The 18438-nt window shown below is 38.0% G+C and overlaps 1 protein-coding gene across 4 annotated transcripts in view; it reads right to left on the bottom strand.

The window, feature by feature from the left end:
- Window positions 1-18438, bottom strand: part of ASXL2 (ASXL transcriptional regulator 2) — a 108123-nt gene that overhangs the window by 87848 nt on the left and 1837 nt on the right. Inside the window, exon 2 of one of the 4 annotated variants that reach the window (XM_081592787.1) lies at window positions 4941-5042. The exons of the other annotated variants lie outside the window; for them this stretch is intronic. The gene's annotated coding sequence lies outside the window, so the exon portion shown is untranslated. The remainder of the gene's footprint in view (window positions 1-4940; window positions 5043-18438) is intronic. 4 annotated transcript variants of the gene reach the window in all.

The following is an 18438-nucleotide window of genomic DNA, read 5'->3' on the forward strand; positions in this document are numbered from 1 at the left end:
GTAACATGGTCACTGACTGACCCTGGGAGGATAACCCTCTACTTTGGCCACCTGATGTGAAGAACTGACTCATTGGAAAAGCCTCCGATGCTGGGAAAGATTGAAGGCAGCAGGAGAAGGGGACGAAAGAGGATGAGATGGTTGGATGGCACCAACTCAGTGGACATGAACGTGAGTAAACCTCGGGAGTTGGTGATGGACAGGGAAGCCTGGTGTGCTGCAGTCCATGGGGTCGCAAAGAGTCAGACACGATGTGAGTGACTGAAGTGAACTGAAAGGAAAACCAGTTGAAAAAATTAGGAAACATATCACATACAGAGAAAGGTGTTATAAATCAAGGAGAAAAACACCAATTCAAAAAAAAAACAAAACAAAACTGGCATGAAGACAGTTTAGAAAAACAGAAATACAAGTGGTTAGTAAATACCTAAAAAGATGTTCAACCACAGCCATACAAATCTAAATATAGAAATTGAAATCAAAACCATATTTTTTTCACCCACTAAATAGGCAAAGATGAAAAGGACTGAAAGTTCAGCATGGGACAGGGTGTAGGGAGGAGGTACTGTCAGCCAGTGCTGTAAAAAGGAACAACTCTTCAAGAACAATATGGCACTCTCTAGGCTTGGATGGCTACACCTTTGTCCTGACAATTCCCAGATATAAAAATTAATTTGAAGATTATACTCTTACAAGTACATAAATATGTACAACAATATTTACTAGAAAGCCATGTTTGTAATATCATGAAGCTAAAAATTACCTAAATTCCAGTAAGTAATAAAACAGATTGCTGGGTAGCCAAATAATCATCTACACCACCATCAAAGAAAAGCAATGTGGACACCAAAAGCACAGCCAACAAACACAGGTAAGGTGAACTACATCAAAACTTAACACTCTTCTGCATCTAGGGATACAATCAACACACTGAAAGGCAATCTTCAGAATGGGAGAAAATATCTGTCGAATTATAAGGGGTTAATATTCAATATATAAAGAACTCCTACAACTCAATAGAAAAAACAATTTAAAAATGGACAAAGGACCTGAATAAAACATTTCTCCAAAGAAGATATACTAATGGCCAAGAAGCATATAAAAATAATCACTAATCACTAGCGAAATGCAAGTCAAAATCACAATAACATGTCATCACACCCACTAAGATGGCTGGTATGAAAAAAAAAACACAACAGGAAATAACAACTGTTGGCAAGGATGTCGAGAAATTGGAACTCTTGTGCTTTGCTAACGGGAATGTAAAATGGTGCAGCTGCTATGGAAAATAGTATGGTATGGTTCAGTTCAGTTCAGTCGCTCAGTCGTGTTCAACTCTTTGCGACCCCATGAACTGCAGCACGCCAGGCCTCTCTGTCCATCACCAACTCCCGGAGTCTACCCAAACCCATGTCCATCGAGTCAGTGATGCCATCCAACCATCTCATCCTCTGTCGTCCCCTTCTTCTCCTGCCCCCAATCCTACCCAGCATTAGGGTCTTTTCCAATGAGGGTCTTTTCCTCAACTCTTCGCATGAGGTAGCCAAAGTATTGGAGTTTCAGCTTTAACATCAGTCCTTCCAATGAACACCCAGGATTGATCTCCTTTAGGATGGATTGACTGGATCTCCTTGCAGTCCAAGGGACTCTCAAGAGTCTTCTCCAACACCACAGTTCAAAAGCATCAATTCTGCGGTTCCTCTCAAAAGACTAAATACAGAATTATTCTATGGTCTGGCAATATCACTTCTGGTTATATATACAAAACAATCAAATGCAGGATCTCAAAGAGATCTGTGTATACTCATGTTCATAGCAGTATTACAAAATAGCTGAAAGGTGGAAACAAACCAACTGTCCATCAACTAATGAGTGGATTTTAAAATGTGGTGGTATACACATACAATGCAATTACTCAGCCTTAAAATGGAAATTCTGAAACATGCTATAACACGATGAACCTTGAGGACATTATGCTAAATGAAATAAGCCAGTCATAAAAAGACACACACTGCATGATGCCACTTATATGAGGTAAGATAGTCAAAGAAATTCAAAGTAGAATAGTGAAGAACCCCTGGAGAAGGGAATGGCAACCCACTCCAGTATTCTTGCCTGGAGAATTCCATGGAGGAGAGGAGCCTGGTGGGCTACAGTCCATGGAGTCGCAGAGTCAGACACGACTGAGCGACTAACACACACAGCTGTCAGAAACTGCGGGAAGGGGAGGGTTGATAAGTTGTTTAAGTTTTGCAAGATGAAAAAGTTCTATAGTCTCTGCACAACAATAGGCATATACTTAACAATGTACAGTTTAAAATTACCAAAATGGTAAACTTTATGTGCATTTTACCACATTTTTTAAAGGAGCAATGTGGATAGATAATGTTAGTGGGTAGAATCTAGGTGGTGGGTATACAGTGGGTAAAATTCATTCCGATTTGCTGTGTGTTTTACTTTTTTCTTAATGAAATAACGTAAAGAAAAAGAACAATGCAGCACTCTATGTGCAGATATGCAGAGACATTTAGACATTATCAAGTGAAAAATGCAAGTTGCAGAATTGTAAATGTCATTTAACTTCTTACCCATGGAGGGGGGTGTTATACATATGTGAAGAAAGTTATCTTAGAAACCATTATCACTCTTTTCTACTGGAAAGAGAGTTAGATATGTAAATTCTTTATACTCTTAAGCATCCATTACCTGTATTGTATACATATACATTTATACAGCCCTATAGATGTCAATCCTGTAATTTGTTTTGGTGTATGGTATGAAGCAGAGACATTTTTTTTTTTCTCAAGATGATTAGATTTCAACAGTACCTGTTTACTGTATTCTTAGATATATCTGACTGCCTCTAGGCTTTCACATCTGTACTATTCATCAGCATCATTCTTGTCCAGTTACACATCATTGGCATCCTGCTTTACTCACTGTATCTTTGCAATACATGCTAATCTCTAGAAATATAATTTATGCCTCACTACACTTCTTTAAAAAAAATATACTTAGTCTAACTCAGATGAGGTTTGATTTGTTTTGTCAGAGTGGAATTGCTTTAAATTTATAAATATACTTGACAAAAATTAAAATCTCTATTATATTGATTATTCCAATATAGGTGCAAATTCACTCTCTTCGATTTTTCAAGTCTATTCTCCATCCTTTCCCAGGATTTTGTATTTTCTTCACCTAGATCCTATACACTCCTTGTTCAACTTTGTGTGCGCATGCATAGACACTTCAGTTGTGTCTGACTCTTTGCAAGCCTGCCAGGCTCCCCTGTACATGGGATTCTCCAGGCAAGAATAATAGAGTGGGCTGCCATTTCCTTCTCCAGGGGATCTTGTTGACTCAGGGATCAAAACAGCACCTTTCATCTCCTGCATTGCCAGCCAGGTTCTTTACCACTTAGTGCCACCTGGGAAGCCCAATTATTGGTATATAGGAACTCTATTTATATATTTATTTTAACAATCATCTTTTTGAACTCTTACCTAGATTTTTTAGTTGATACTTTAGGGATTTCTAATAAATAAGCAGTCATAGTATCTACAAATAGCAACTTTTTTCTTCTTTTAATGTTTGCACCTCATTTATTTTTCATGCCTAACTACACTGGCTACAACAACTAAAACAATGCTAAATGAAATAATGAAAGCAAGTTTTCTTGTCATATTTTTCATTTTTCCATATGTTTATCTCTAGTGTTTCACTATCATTGTGATGTTGGCTACTAGGCTGAAATAATCTTTATGTTATAAAAATATCTTTCTGCCCAAACTTAAAAAACAAACAAAAAAAACCCAAAAGCAGTCAGGTAATGGAAGTTTTGATATGTCCTTTTTTTTTTTTTTAAAGGACAATATGCTGAGTTTCATTTCCACTATTCCCAAGACTGCTGTTTTAGAAGGAAAATAAATTTAAGTAAGCCAAACACAGAGTCAATTATAATTTAAGTCATCCATACACAGAAAGAAATTCTAATTAAGTTTACCTTCCTGGGTATGTGTATGTATAATCAAAAGGTTTTGAACGGACACTGAATTTAAATAACTGCTTTTTTAACATGTGAGATAACCATATAGCTCATACCTGTGATGCAACACTAGGTGCTATAACCAAATCCCAAAATTTCATTAGCGTAACACAATACAAGCTATTATTAAGTTATAAACAGTTATTCAGCTGTGAACATATTATTAACAGTTCAGTGCACCTGATTCCTGTTCAGTGGGCACACCCTGCTCTTAAATACCTTGACCCAGAAGTGACACATTATTTCTGCTCACATTTCCCTGCTAAAACAGTCACTTGGCACCACTTAGATACAGGGGGTCTAGAAAACAAAATCCTTGCCTAGGGAGCTAGGCAAGTACCATCTCTACATACAGTTTCTCATTTTTAACCTAATAATTTGATGAATTAATAATTTCCTAATAACAAAAGGAACTTTAATTCCTGGAGTAAATTCTGATTAACCGTGGTGTGTTGTTTTATTATATCACTGTATTTATAATTTGCATACATGACTGCTTAGTAAAATTAGCTTATTTTCCTTTTCTTTTTGGCCTATTTGTTAAAAGGTTTCAATATGAGTTAGTTAGCATTATTTCTACTATATACATAGTAGGTGTTCAATATTTTTACAGTAAAACCACTATCCTGTCAGAAGGGAAGTGAGACAACAAATTCAACAATACCTGATCTAACAGACATATAGATCCTAGTTGCCATAATACAGACAGAAGTAATTTACTATAGAAATAAAGCATAAAGAACACTGAATAAACAAGGAAGCTGATATATCCTGAAAAATGCCTGTATTAAAACTTTTTTTTTTAAAGTCATAATTTTCTGAAAGCCTCTGAAGGACTTTACAGATTTTTTTTGTTGAAATCTTGGCCATCACCTGTCACAGAGAAGGATGTTACCTTTCACAGGCCAACGCCAATCCAAAACTACTCCAGAGGACATTTGGTATGCGAGGAGCTGGACGGTAAACTGGAACAAGACAGGAAAATCCACCCTGAATTCTAGGAAATAAGAGTATAGCGCAAGTAATGAACATGCTGCCTCCCCGATTCAACTCCTACATCTCTCTTCCTCAGTCACATTACTCTTCCTCAGTCACATTACTTCAGCTACACTGGCCTCCTCATAGTTGCTAGACCAAGATGGCACACTCCTGCCTCTGAGTCCTCATACCGACTGCTCTGTCTCTGCAGAATGCTCTTTCCCCGATTATCTGCAGAGCTTGCTCCTTTATCTCTTTCAAATGTTTGGTCAAAAGTCAGCTTCCAGGGGATTCTCTGATGGCTCAGTGGTAAAGAATCTGCCTGTCAATGCAGGAGACTCAGGTTCGATCCCTGATCTGGAAAGATCCCACATGCTGCAGAGCAACTAAGCCCATGAGTCACAGGTACTGAGCCTGTGCTCTAAAGCCTGCGTCCCACAACTACTGAACCCTATGTGCCTAGAGCCTGTGCTCCACAACAGAAGAAGCCCTCACAACAGAAGAAGCCACAACAGAAGCAGCCACAACAGAAGCAGCAGCCCTAGCGGTGAGAAGCCAGCTCACCACAACTGGAAAGCAGCCCCTGCTTGCCACAACTAGAGAAAAGCCTGCATAGCAAAGAAGATCCAGCACAGTCAAAAATTAATGCAATGGAAGTTAAAATACTTAAAAAAAAAAAAAAATTTGTGTGCTAAAGGACATATCAAGAAAGTAAAGGGACTTTCCTGGTGGGCCAGTGGCTAAGACTCTGAGCTCCTATTGCAGGGATCCTGGTTAGGGAACTAGATCCCACACGCCCCAGTGAAGAGTTCACGCGCCGCAACTAAAGATCCTGCATGCCATAACCAGGACCCAGTGCAGTCTAATTAATTAAGTGATTGATTAAAATATTTTTAAAGACCATTTCTAAAAAAAGTGAAAGAACCCACAAAACAGAGACAATATTGGCAAATGATGTGTCTGATAAGGTACATGTATGCAGTACAGTCAAAGCTATGGTTTTTCCTGTAATCACGTATGGACGTGAGAGTTGACCATAAGGAAGGCTGAGTGCTGAAGAATTGATGCTTTTGAACCGTGGTGTTGGAGAAGACTCTTGAGAGTGTCTTGGACTAAAAGGAGACCAAACCAGTCAATCCTAAAGGAAATCAATCCTGAATATTCATTGGAAGGACTGATGCTGACGCTCCAATACTTTGGCACCTGATGTGAAGAGCCAACTCATTGGAAAGACACCTGATGCTGGGAAAGATTGAAGGCAGGAGGAGGAGGAGGTGACAAAGGATGAGATGGTTGGATGGTATCACTGACTCAATGAACATGAGTTTGAGCAAGCTCCGGGAGATAATGAAGGACAGGGAAGCCTGGCGTGTTGCAGTCCATGGGGTCGCAAAGAGTCGGACACGACTGAGCAACTGAACTGATGCAGTATATGAAGAATTCTTAAAAATCAACAAAAAGACAAATAATTCAATTCCTCAAAAAGTTAAACAGAGTTATTAACATATGGCCTAGCAATCCCCTCCTACATACCAGAAAGAATTAAACATTTGTTGACACAAAAAATTGTACACAAAATATTCACTGCAGCATTATTCATAATAGCCAAAAGTATAAACAATCCAAATATCCATCAACTGATAAAGAGATAAATAAAAGGTGGTGTGGCCATGAGGGAATATTATTCAGCCACAAGAAAGGATACACACTATAATATGGATGAACTTTGAAAACATTATGCTAAGTGAAAAAAGTGAGACACAAAAGGCCACATGTTGTAGGACTCCATCTATATGGACTGTCCAGAATAAGCAAACCCAAGACACAGAAGGATTAGTGGTTACCAGAGGCTGGGGGGGGCGGGGGTGGTGGAGAATGAAAAATGACTACTACTAATAGTAAAGATAATGAATATCAATGAGACTGAAAACAAAAAAAAGAGAGAAAGATTAATGAAACCAAAAGCTGGTTCTTTCAATTGATTTTTTAAAATTGATAAATCTCTAGCCAAAAAAAAGAAGAAAAAGACAAATAACCAGTATCAAGAATAAAGGGGGATATATTACTACAGACTGCAAACAATAAGAGAATACTACCAACAACTCTACAGACATAAACTCAACTTAAATGAAATGGACCAATTCCTGGAAAACCGCAATCTACTAAAACTTACACAAGATGACACAGATAATCTGAATAGTTCTATAACTGTACTAGAAATTGAATTCATAGTTAAAATGCCCCCACAAAAGAAATCTCCAGATCCCAGAATGCTTCACTTGTTAATTCCATCAAACATTTAAAGAAGAAATAACACCAGTTCTACACACAGTCCATTCTCATTATTCACAATAGTTATGTTCTATAAAATTCACCATGAATGTTAAATTAGCAAATACTGATCCACTGCTCCTAAGTGAAATACAAAGTTCCTACAAGCCTCTGGTCATATTTTTTCAACATAACCTTGTTTTACGTGTGTTTCTGTTTATAGGCATCTTCAGTTCAGTTCAGTTCAGTTCAGTCGCTCAGTCCTGTCTGACTCTCTGCGACCCCATGAATTGCAGCACGCCAGGCCTCCCTGTCCATCACCAACTCCCGGAGTCTACCCAAACCCATGTTCATCGAGTTGGTGATGCCATCCAACCATCTCATCCTCTGTCGTCCTCTTCTCCTCCCGTCCCCAATCCTACCAAGCATTAGGGTCTTTTCCAATGAGTCAACCCTTCGCATGAGGTGCCCAAAGTATTGGAGCTTCAGCTTCAACATCAGACCTTCCAATGAACACCCAGGATTGATCTCTTTTAGGATGGATTGATTGGATCTCCTTGCAGTCCAAGGGACTCTCAAGAGTCTTCTCCAACACCACAGTTCAAAAGCATCAATTCTGCGGCGCTCAGCTTTCTTCACCGTCCAAATCTGACATCCATACATGACCACTGGAAAAACCATAGCCTTGACTAGACGTACTTTTGTTGGCAAAGTAATGTCTCTGCTTTTAAATATGCTATCTAGGTTGGCCATAATCTTCCTTCCAAGAAGTAAGCGTCTTTTAATTTCATGGCTGCAGTCACCATCAGCAGTGATTCTGGAGCCCAAAAAAGTAAAGTCTGACACTGCTTCCACTGTTTCCCCATCTATTTCGCATGGAGTGATGGGACCAGATGCCATGATCTTAGTTTTCTGAACGTTGCGCTTTAAGCCAACTTTTTCACTCTCCTCCTTCACCTTCAAGAGGCTCTTTAGTTCTTCTTCACTTTCTGCCATAAGGGTGGTGTCATCCGCATATCTGAGGTTATTGATATTTCTCCTGGCAATCTTGATTCCAGCTTGTGTTTCTTCCAGCCCAGCGTTTCTCATGATGTACTCTGCATATAAGTTAAATAAGCAGGGTGACAATATACAGCCTTGACGTACTCCTTTGCCTATTTGGAACCAGTCTGTTGTTCCATGTCCAGTTCTGACTGTTGCTTCCTGACCTGCATACAGGTTTCTCAAGAGACAGGTCAGATGGTCTGGTATTCCCATCTCTTTCAGAATTTTCCACAGTTTATTGTGATCCACACAGTCAAAGGCTTTGGCATAGTCAATAAAGCAGAAATAGATGTTTTTCTGGAACTCTCTTGCTTTTTCGATGATCATATTACTGACTCACTGACTTTGAACTCATGGCCAAAAGGACTGTAACTCACACCTAAACAAAGCTTATCTAACACAGGTATTTTCTCCATAAGGCACACAGTTTCCTTGCATTTAAGAATGAATGCTGGACAGCACTTCAGTACTACATTTGGGAGCCATTTTAAATAGTGAGAGGACTAACAAAAAGCACAAAAAGGCAAACACTATGACACTAAATAGACCACCAAAAGGCACATTTTTCACTATGAGAGCTGAAACAAGAAGGCACAGCGTCGCCTTGTTTGACTTCAGCCGAGATCTCAGCGTCAGGTGACAAATGTTTTGCCACTCAGCCAATGTCCATGAACAGACAAAAGTGCCACATATTGATTTTGGGATGAGGAGTAAATTTTAGGAAGCAGGTGAATCCACAAATACAGCTGACTCTCAAACAACACAGGTTTAACTGCATGGGTCCACCTATACAAGGAATTTTTTTCAACAGTAAAAACTACAGTATTACACAATTCAAGGTTGGTTCAATCTGTGGATGAGGAGCCACAGATATGGAGGGTTGCCCACAGGTCACCTGAGGATTTTCGACTGCACACAGCCTTGGCACCCCTAACACCCAAGATGTTCAAGGGTCAATTGTATTAAATCCATGAAGAGTGAGGATCAATTGTAATCTCTCTCAGGAAACAGAGTAGGAAAGAAGACTTCCTTTTTTATGAGGTCAACACTACCAAAGCCAGACATAAACAACACAAGAAAACTACAGATTAATACCCCTTATGAACATAATTGTAAATGTCCTCAACAAACCCAGCAATATATATAAAGTATAATACACAACCAAGTAAGGTATCTTTCCCCAGGAAAGCAAGGCCAATTGAAAATTTGAAATATCAATGTAATCCACCATAATAAAAAGTCTAAAAAGTAAAGCGTTCACAAAAAACCATACAGCTAACAGGGAACACTTTCATCAAACCTCTGTCATTTGCTACCACCTCTGTCTGCCAAGAAACAGACTTGGGAAATATACATGAAGCAAATCCAATACTAAAAAGACTAGAAAAGCTGCCCTTCTTGCTGCCCACCCATCTGTTCTCAAGGTGCGACTTTTCTATCACAAACCTATAACAGGTTTTCTCCTAGCAAAAATATTCTTAAATTTGATCGGAAATAAATATACCAGTCAGACACGACTGAGAGACTGAACTGAACTGAAATATACCAGTATTTTTAAAATTATTTTATTTTTGGCTGCGCTGGGTCTTCACTGCTGCTTGTGGGCTTTCTGCAGTTGCAGTGCATGAGCTTCTCATTGCCATGGCTTCTCTTGTTGAGGAGCACTGGCTCTATGTGCATGGGCTTCAGTAGTTGCAGCATGTGGGCTCAGTAGTTGCAGCACCCAGCCTTAACTGCTCCATAGCATGTGGAATCTTCCTGGACCAGGGATCAAACCCATGTCCCTGCATTGGCAAGCAGACTCCTATCCACTGCACCACCAGGGAATAAAGTAAATAAACTAAATAAAGTCCAAATAAAGTAATGTTTAATGATGTTTTCACAAAAAGCATCATGGAACCCAGAGTCACTGTGATGCACAACTCCAGAAAGCAATATTCACATAAAATACAATATGTGAATATGAATGGCTCCCCCTGGAGTTGTGCAACACAGACTCCTGATTGACTCTACCACCTCAACAACCCAGAAGACCAGTGGCACAGAGGATAGTGGAATGGGAAGAATAGAAGCATAAGAATTCAGAGAAAAGAAAAATCAACATAAGCTAGAATCAAGTGGGGAAAGAGTTTGTTTTCTTTTCTCCCTCTCAAGAATCATACAATTCTGTTGTGTTGAAGAACATGCCAGAACCTCCTATACAGGTAAAGATTTCAGGAGACTGGCAGAACTTAAGTATAGGCTTCTGCTGGAGACCTGTAAGCGAGAGAGGTGTACAAGGAATAGGTATAAAATAAGAAACATTGAATGATAGGAGGGAAAAAAATGTATACCCCTACTTATCCTTTTAATTCAAGAGAGCCCTACTCTAACCCTGATAAACTCTCTGTAGCTTGACTTTTCAGCTCTCTACAATACACCCCACAAATGGCCCCAAACACAGACAATGATGTCACCTGCAGAAAAACATTACAACTACTAGAACAAAAATATCTGTCAGTTCAACTTCAGCAATTCTCCACATTTGGATCCCAGATTGTCTTTTCTGGCCTTATCTTTTATTACACTTCACAAGATTCAAAGGTAAATCAGCATGCATAAAACATACGCCGCATTTTTTCAGCCTTCCTTCTGCCTGGAATACCCTTATCCATATTCACCCCTGAATATCCAGGCCAAACCCTCTCTGAGACCAGCCTTTCCATGCTCCTTCCTCCACTAGATTTCAGTATTACTTTTAGTTTGCTATTATACAGCCCAAACAACACAAATTTATGGTGTGATTATGGTTTATAATGAAACTTAGGTGAACACAATATCAAGTTATCTCACAGTTCTGTGCCAGGATTCTGGCCATGGCTTAAGAGGGTCTTCTGCTGAGGGTCTCACAGAGCTGAAACAGAAGTGACAGCTGGGACTGTGAACTTATCTGAGGCTTGGGATTCTTGTCCAGGCTTACCACGAACCTTACTTGTTGGCAGGTTTCAGTCCCTTACTGTTTTCTTGCTGACTTTTTGCCAGGAGTCACTCAGCAACTTGAGGCTGTCTGCCATTCCTTGCTACATGCTTTCTCCATAGCAGTTCACAAAGTCTAAGTCAAGAGAGTGGGATCTGGCACACAATCTCCTGAAGCACGATATGGAGCTTCCACTGCGTTCCCTAACTTGTCCACAGCTTGTTCAGGTCTCTGTCATTCATTCCACACTGTCCTTGGGAAACAAGTGGCAAATGGGGTCCCTGAGACTTGAAAGCTTTTCATTAGAACTGTTTCAAACCTCTGCACCTGATAAGAAATAACATCTGTACAATATTCAGTTTTCTCATTCAGAAATGTAAGATGATCTACATTTATTAATTTTTCAGTAACATTAACAAACCATGCTTATAACACTTGCGACCCCTTGGACTGTACCCGGCTAGGCTCCTCTGTTCATGGGATTTCCCAGACAAGAATACAGCAGTAGGTTCCCATTTCCTTCTCCAGCTTCCCAACCCAGGGATCGAACCTGCATCTCCTCCACTGACAGATGGGGTCTCTACCACTGAGCCACCAGGGAAGTCAACAACTTATCAGGCATCGTCAAAGAATGTTCCACACATTCTAACCTAATCATCTGATGCTCCAAAGGGTAAATTCTATTATCTCTATCTTAAAGTTGGGGGAAATTGAGAACAGTTAGTCTAAAGTTCCTACAACTCCAAATGTGGTCCTTATACCAAAGCACCAGCATCACCAGTGAACTTATTGCAAATGCAGAATCTCTGGCTACATTGCAGACCTACTAAATAATCATCTACATTATAATAAGCTTCCCAGATGATTCTTATACACATTAATATTTGAGCACTGATTTAAATGACTTGTCCAAGCTGACACAATAAGCTCAATAAATTAAACAACCTAAATCAGGTCCAGATTGTTAAGGTTATTCCTAAGCTGCTAATAAAAATAGTCTTGGGACTTCCCTTGAGGTCCAATGATTAAGACCTTGGGCTCCCAAGGCATGGGATATGAGTTCAATCTCTGGTCGGGGAACTAAGATCCTGCATACTGCTCGGGAGAGGCCAATATATATATATATATAGTCCTATATTCCTCTTTATCTCTTTCATAGGTGTTTAATGATATACATGAAAAGTGTTCATTATCTTTATCTTATAATCCATCTCTTTTTGACATCTTCTTTCTCCTTCTCTCCCCTCTCCACCACTCTCTCTCACACACACACACAAACACAATATAAAAGAGAAAAGCTTTCCAAAAATATCAATTTCATGGGTACCATCCATTTAAACTTACAAAAGTTGCCAGAACCACTCAAATCATATAGGAAACTATAAAATCAATAGCAACACATTAAAAATTTTATGTTACTCTTTAGAATAAGTCACTAACATTGTTAAGCATTTTATTTGAAACTGAATATGGCTAAACCAACTACTAAATAATTCAGACATCAGTGGGTTAAAGATTCAAGATGATGTGGGCCACCCCAAGCTATTGAAAGTCCATTCTAAATGGAGTATCAATGATGTTTGCTGTTAAACATCAGCAGCAAAAGAATTTCCAAATGACAAATATTTCACAACATATTTTTTACTAAAAGAGCAAATTACCAAAAAGATGCAATAATTAATTAGGTTTACAGTGTCCCTTGATGTTCAGTACTCAGTACATGTATTTTTACAATTAACCAATTTTAGTTTTGTCAAGCAAGGTCAGAAGTAAAAATTACCACAGAAATGTCCAAATGTAATTCAAAAGGGCAAATACTGTGGTGTGTCTTGAAATAACTTTCTTTCACAAACAAGAGACAGGTACTGAACCAGTTTCCCTTGTAAACAATACTTCATATAGTTGACTAATTTTACTCAAATTGTGTTCTCTTTAAAGTGAGGACAGTGTCTTATCGCCAATAAAAAAGGTGAACAACAACAACAAAGATTTAGCACTCATTTCTACAGGTAGAAACATTTAAAAGAAAAGTCTCTGCCATCAAGAAGCATTGTCTTACTGATACATATAAACTGAATTTCTTCCTACTTGTTCATAATAAAATATGCATTTTATTTGGGGAATATATACCTTCACAGATAAACATTTTTTTAAAGCACTCGTTTATAATCTTTGAGAACATTTTTCTTAATAGGACTCAAAACCTAGAAAAACACGAAAGGTAAAGATTGGCAAATTTATTTATTAATATATTAACATAAAAAAAAAATGTCTGGGCAGAAAAAAAACCTGCATAAATCAGTCAAAGCCAAAATTGGGAAACAGATCGGTGACACGTATGACAAACGATCAGTTTCCTTAATCTACACTGCACTCTTAGAAACTAGTATAAAAAAGACCAGGAAGCAAAAAAATAAATAAGTAAGGGCAAAAATCTGAACAGACAAGTTTACTGAAAAATACACATAAAGTCAATAAGCATAGGAAGTTACTCTATAATAACAGCCACTAAACAAACGTAGGTATTTAAGCTTAATTAAAATTAAATAAAATTCAAAATTCAGTTCCTTAGTCCCACTATTCACATTTCAAGTGCTCAACGGCCACACGTGACTAGTGGCTAGTGTACTGGACAGCACAGATACAGACCATTTCCATCAAGTTCTACTGAACAAAACAACTAAAGAAATGCTCTGTTAATGTACCAAAATGGCAAAGACTACAGATCCAGCAGGGTGTGGCAACCCACTCCAGTATTCTTGCCTGAAGAATCTCCATGGACAGAGGAGCCTGGAGGGCTACATCCACGGGGTCACAAAGAGTCAGACACAGCTGAGTGACTAAGCACGTTAATTTCAGTTTGGTAACTAAATTATTTTCAATATTTGCATATGCACTTAATTCCTATTTTCAGTATAGTGACTCATCCAAGACTCTCTACATACTGCCGTTCTACTTTTTTAAAAATAATGAGTCTAGGACTTCCCTGGTGATACAGTGGGTAAGAATTCACCCGCCAATGCAGAGGACATGGGTTCAATTCTTGATTCAGTAAAATTCCACATGCCGAGGAGCAACTAAGCCCATGCACCACAACTACTAAGCCCACACTTGAGAGCAGGAGAGCCAAAACTGATGAGCCCACGTGCTCCAACTACTGAAGCCCGTGTACCTAGAGCCTGTGCTCTGCAAGAAAAACCACCGCAACAAAGAGTAGCTCCTGCTCTCCGCAACTTGAGAAAGCCTACAGGCAGCAAGGAAAACCCCCTCCCCCAGCACAACCAAATATAAATAAATGAATGAATGAATAAGTTATTTTTTAAAAGAGCCTATATAACTGTAATAGAAAACTAACACCATTGTTTTTAAGTCATATCTAAAGAATTCTAAAATTAAGTATGCTCAAAAACCTTTTGAAAATACTAAAAACATGATAAACCAAACTGTACTAAAAGTACTAAATTGCACAATACTACAACACTATAAACTATGAGGATGGCCTCTATGAGATATGGAAAGAAAGAAAACAGAACTAGTGGAGCATTCCAAGTCTTCTGGCTTCCCAAGTGGCCCTAATGGTAAAGAACCCACCTGCCAATGCAGGAGATATAAAAGATGCAGCTTAGATCCCTGGGTCAGGAAGAACCCCTGGAGGAGGGCATGGCAACCCACTCCAGTATTCTTGCCCGGGGAATCCCATGGACAGAGGAGTCTGGCAGGCTACAGTCCATAAGGTCACAAAGAGTAGGACATGACTGAAGCGACTTAGTATGCATACATGTATTAATAAAACGGATAAAAACAGCAGACAAACCTTACTGATCAGGTTCCTGTAGTTGTTATCTTCCACACAACTGGCCTCCTTCCAGATAGCTTTTGTAGTGAAAACATAATGCCCTTTCACTGACAGCAAAATTGCACAGCCTTTTAAAAGTAGATAGATTTTGTGGATGAGGAAAGAGTAAGGACTTCTGCAAATCTGACATCATTTTCTCAGCTCCTGTCATAATTCTAGGAGATGCAGCAACAGCACTTTCCACAGAAATTTTTAACTTATGTGCTCAAAAAAGATTTTTTTTTCTTTCCTTTTTCCTTAGTTTGTTTGTGGGCTTTCAAGACAGGAACATGAGAACAGGACAGAAGGAAGGATGAACTGAAAATAATAATACAAATTTCAAGAGCAAAATACAAAGGAACTTTACTTCGGTATTAAGGCAAAAATGAAGATCTCTCAAGCAAAGAATCCCCTAGCACAAACAGACCTGCAGATGGAAATCTCATAAATGTATCTAATATCTTATAATTTTATGTCAATTATACCTCAATAAAACTGGTTAGTTTTGAAAAGTATGGGTTAGAGCAGTTTCTCAGTTTTTCACCCATGCTCTTCACAATCTTTCTCATTCTATTTTTAACATATTCCAGGAAGATTTTGCCCAGTTTTACTTTCTATAAAACAATTTTACAAAAACAATACATTTCTTTAATATGGTTTTCCAAGATGCACATTCTCCTGGAGATTCTAATATTTACAAGTACAAATATAAGACAAATATCAACATAAAAAGACTCTGGCCAACCAATACAGGTCCAAGGAGATATCCCCAGGCCTAGCCATAATCCTAGCAGAAGATAATTACTTATGGTCAAGATGAAGAGAACTGAAACTTTCTAAGTTAATACGTCTCTTTTTTCTGAAGTATATTTTAAGACTTTTTTCTTTCTAATCATTACATATATTTTATCATTTTACTTTTAAGTAATTCTTTTCTATTTTCAATACTTCCTACAGAAAAGTAATTAGCTTATGAGAGTTATTCCTTTAATAGAAATTTTCTTCCTTTCTATTCCCTAAAGTTAAATAACTTTAGGCGTGTGTGCTAAGTCGCTTCAGTCGTGTCTGACTCTTTGCAACCCTATGGACTGTAGCCCACCAGGCTCTTCTGTCCATGGGGATTCTCCAGGCAAGAATACTGGAGTGTGTTGCCATGACCTCCTCCAGGGGATCTTCCCACCCCAGGGATAGAACCTGTGGCTCCTGTACTGCAGGCAGATTCTTTACCGCTGAGCCACCGGGGAAGCCCAAATGACTTTAGGTAAATAACATAAATTTAAAAACCTATGTACTTTCAAAACAGTATTAACCACTAAGTGAAGTCTAGATACAAAAAAAAAAAAACAAACCTTTTCCTTCAGTCTAGAAATCACATGCTAAAGACCTACACTCACCTGCTATTCTCCTCATCTCTAATACCCATCCTTCACTTACACTCTGACCACTTCACTCCTCAAAGATAACCTAATGCAGTCTCTAAGGTCTGCTGCTCTCTTTCACCTACAATCACAACAAACTTGTCCTAAAAAGATATTTTTCCCTTTCAGTGTGTCCCCAGTTGTGGTGGGTGACAAGGGAAAACTAAAAAAAAAAATGGTATCAACAAAATTATACTCTTTTGAAAGTTCTATTTTGTAAAAACAGCTAAATTCCTCAGGGATGTCACCTAATGTGTACATGATACAATGCTTTGTTTTGCTTAAAAAAAAAAAAAAAATGAGCGTAATTTTGAACACAGTTCTAAAGTCAATGTAATGATTTTCAGTATCTCTGGCTTACTAAAATCGCACCAAACACTATACTGCAGGTCTCTCATCCTAATCACATCATCACCACAATCACTGCTACCTTTAAAATTTAAAACACGTAATGGGAGTTCCCTAGTGGCCTAGAGGTTAGGATTCCAGTCTTGCCATGGCCTGGGTTCTGCCATGGCCTGAGTTCAGTCCCTGGTGGGGGAACTGAGATCCTGCAAGCCACAGGGTGCAGCCAATAAATAAATAAATTTAAAATGTAATACTGTTAACTAAATATTTGAATAATGCTTTTTATAACTAGTGTATTTATGAGACAAATATAAGATCAATAGGGACACAATCCAGTGTTGTGAACGAGCATTCAAGTTCAACTGAATCTTAATCCCATTATTTCTCTGTGTGATGTCTTCAGTTATTGGAACCCATCTATTCTCTACATTTAATCAGACTTTTGGCATAATCTTATAATTATATAACAATTGTGAATCTTATTATTTTTGCTTTTTCAGGTTGTTCACAGCAATCAATTGTTCACACAATCAATCATCAATTTGTGTAGCTCTCTCGCATACACACAACACCCCAAATCACAAATATATGTGATATAAATACATATATATTAGTGAATAATTTTATTTATCTATTGCTCTATTATTGGTCAGGAACACAACCCCATTTTAATAACGTTCCCTAAAACAGGATAACTCTACAATGTAGGTACCAAGAACACAATGAAATATTAAGTAGATACTGCCTATACTCAATGAATAATTTTAAAATATCCTTTCTGAAACTCTGTTCCTAGAACATTTGGCCTTAATGCCTATGAGGTAAGTTTAAGACTTGCTTCTCCTGGTTCTCTTAATCTTATAAAATATACAGTTTCCTAATTTAGGTCAAAGTTATCTCTATCTGTCAAACCACTAACTTTCTGATCTCATTATTCTGCGTCTGAAAATATTAAAGATTTACTTTTGGTTATTCTTCTCACGTTTACTTCTACCTATTTCTCCTATAAACAGAAACCTTTTGAACACTGAGGTTTAATTACTCACTTATAGATGATAAAAAAGAGTAGTGTTTTCTAGATTTTGGCTGCTAGAAAAAAAGAAGTTTTAGTGTCACCATTCTCTTTCTAAAATTCATTTTTATTTAGTCTGAGCTCTTATATATTTGCCAGAATCAAATAAAAATACCAAACCACTAATATACTAATCGCTTCAGGAACTCACTCTACTGATTAGCTCTAGTCTTTACATCTTCTAAAAACTACTTGCACATAACTAGCTAAGGCTTGAAATATTTGTTATAAATGAGCAAACATAATAATTTACTATAGGAAAATAGACTGTAGATGCCAATTTTTCCTGTCACAATCTCCCAAAGATTATACTATTTTATCCAAAGCGATAATTCATAAAGTACTCGTGAAATTCTAGAGACTTAAAATTAATTAACACAATGAAGGTTGGGATCTGGTTACTTACGAATAAAATTTACCATCCTTCTTTAAGTAAAAGAGGTCTTGAGGTAGTGCTGATCAAGTAGAACA

The sequence above is a fragment of the Giraffa tippelskirchi genome, chromosome 4 (genome assembly GCF_054371585.1).
Source record: "Giraffa tippelskirchi isolate mGirTip1 chromosome 4, T2T-mGirTip1v1.2.pri, whole genome shotgun sequence".
Taxonomy (NCBI): domain Eukaryota; kingdom Metazoa; phylum Chordata; class Mammalia; order Artiodactyla; family Giraffidae; genus Giraffa; species Giraffa tippelskirchi.